This window comes from Muscardinus avellanarius (genome assembly GCF_963383645.1).
Source record: "Muscardinus avellanarius genome assembly, chromosome: 14".
In the NCBI taxonomy this organism is placed as follows: domain Eukaryota; kingdom Metazoa; phylum Chordata; class Mammalia; order Rodentia; family Gliridae; genus Muscardinus; species Muscardinus avellanarius.
Window position 1 is genome coordinate 15,108,804 of NC_137800.1, and position 2,890 is coordinate 15,111,693.

Consider the following 2,890-nt stretch of genomic DNA (forward strand, 5'->3'; position numbering starts at 1 on the left):
ACCTAGGCAGCATCTTCCACCAGGGTCCAGACGACAGAGTAATCGCATCCTTATGGAAGAAAGAATGTGAAACCACTCACATGATGGGGCAGAGAGGGGATAACACTGGTCCAGCAAACCCCCTAGCACCCTGCATCTGCATCTTAATTAGTATTCCTTAATGCTTTTCTTTTTTCTTTCTTGCGGTACTGGGGATAAAGCCCAGGGGCAATCTACCTCTGAGCTACACCCCAGCCCCATTTTTATTCTTTATTTTGAAACAGAATCTCACTGAGTTGCAGAGGGCCTCACTAAGTAGCTGAGGCTGTCCTCAAACTGCAATCCTCCTGTCTCAGCCTCCCAAGTGCTGGGATTACAAGTGTGCGCCACCACGCCCAGCTCTCTTCTTACCTTTTTTTAATGCAGGTGCAGTACCTGTCATCTCTCTCAACCACATCTTTGAAAACAAAGAGCGTGCTTTACATGCCTTTGTCATGAAAACTGTGAGCAGGACTGCTTGTTGGTGAAGGGGGTACATTTACCTCTCTCCAGGTTGATCCATGGACTCAACATAAGTCACAGCCAGGTGTGGGGGCACATGCCTGGAATCCCAATACTTGGAAGGCTGAAACTGGAGGAACGCAGGTTTAGAGCCAGGTTCAGCAACTCAGTGAGACTCATGGCAACCTGATGAAATCCTGTTTCCAAACAAAAAAAATTTTAAAAGGACTGGAGGTATAGCTTGGAGGTAGAATACTCCTGGGCTTATTTCCACAGTACCAAAAAAAGTCTTAAGTCACGAAAGGTTGTGTGGAGACCAGATTTTGATTGATTGATTGATTCATTCATTCATTCATTCTGGCGGTATTGGAAATTGATTCCCAGGGGCATTTTACCTCCAATCTACACCCCAGCCCTATTTTATTTTATTTGCAAACAGAGTCTCATTAGGTTGATGAGAGTGTCCCTACTTGCTGACACTGTCTTTGTGATCGTCCTGTTTCAGCTTCCCAAGTACTAGGACTCCAGGGCTGCGCCATGGCTTGAGATTCGGGTTTTAATTTCGTAGCCTTGGCTTCAGCATGTGAATATCGTGAGACCCCAGTTCAAGTCACACGCCCTCCCAGGCCTCGGCTCCCCGTCCGTGTCCTAGCTCGGTGACCCAGCTCCGTGACCTACCTTGGTACTCCTGTGACCTCCTATCCGTGACCTCGCTCGGTACTTCTTGTGTTTCCCTGTGAGCTGACTGGCTGACAGTCTCTACCAAGCATCTATTGCGTTCTTAGCACCCTGGTCACTGCTGTAAGTGATAGTGAGGAGCTTTACCGCCACCTCCTTGACAGATAACCGGGGGAGACCTGCCTTCGCCCTGAAAAGTTAGACTGTTCGAAATCAAGTGAGTTTAGCAGAGACTGAGCGCCGTGAGCCCGGGGCAGGGCTTCCTGTCCTCTAAGTGTGGGGAGATGAGGGCAAGCCTGGAAGGGGACCGCTTCTTCCTTTGGAGAAGAAGCTTAAAGCTTCACGAGAGTCACCTGTTCTTCACGCTCGCCTCTCCTCAGCATCTGGCATGGTGCCTGCCCTGTGGGGCCACGGCATGGATGGGGGTATGGGTGAAATCTCCCAGGTTCACAGGAGAAGCTGACCAGGAGGAGGCAAGGGTGTAGGCTCAGATTAGGGGCTCTCCCAGGCTGGAGATGGCCGCCCGAAGAGAAGGGGGAAGAGAGAGCTCTGTCCTGCTCAGCAGCCACCAGCCGCCCCTGGAGGCAGGAGGCAGGACCACGGTGTGCCCAGGACTGCTCTGCCCGCTCCCTTCTGGGTCCTCGAGCCCACAGGACATCATGTCTGATTGTAGCAGCAGCGGCACCATTGCTTCAGAGGATGGAATCTGATGTGTATACAGCACCGTGTGCAATTCTGTGTGATAAAGGAGTTGGGAAGGGATGTCCGTAGCGTGCCTGAGGTCTCTGTCCCAATTCCACTCCCTTTGATGTCTTGGTTAGTAAGGTGTCAGATGCCCGCTCTCCTGGGAAGGGGATTCAGTTTAAAGAAGAGGCCTTTAAGGACAAAGTTGGATGTGATGGTGAACACCTGTAATCCTAGTACTTGGAAGGATAAAACAGAAAGGTTGGAGGTTCAAGACCAGCCTCTGCAGTTTGACGAGCCTCTCAGCAACCTAGTGAGACCCTTTTTCAAACAAACAAACAAACAAAAACAAACAAACAAAAAATAGGACCAAGGTGTAGCTCAGAGGTAAAATGTCCCTGGGTTTAACACACACACACACACACACACACACACACACACACACACACACAGAGTGAGTGCTAGGCAGTTTCAAGTCCCCAACAAAATAAATCTTAAGAGAAACTCAGTTCAAGTCCCCAACAAAATAAATCTTAGAGAAACTCCCACACATGTGCAAAAGTAATCATACTTTTATGAAGCTTTAGCAGCACAATGGGAAGATTGCCTTGCTGGGGTTTTGAAAGCAATGCGGAGGGGCAGGTCTACACGGCGAGCCAGGTCTACATGACAGGCCAAGGTAGACGCTACTCTACACCTGTGCTACTCTACACCTGAGGCTATTTATAAAATAAAGCATGGACAGATCTGCTAAGGCTGCAAAAGGACACATCGGACATGATACCATTTGCATAAAGCAAAAATCAAGCCTGGCGTGGTGCCACACGCCTGTCATCCATCCCAGTACTGGGAGGCTGAGCCAGGAGAATGGCAAGTTCAAAGCCGGCCTCAGCGGTTCTGCGAAGCCCTCAGCAATTTGGCAAGATCCCGTTCCAAAATAAAAAATAAAAGCCAGGCATGGTGGCGCACTCTTGTAATCCCAGCATTCAGGAGGCTGAAACCGGAGGATCGCGGTTCATGAATGGCCTCAACTACTTAGCGAGGCCCT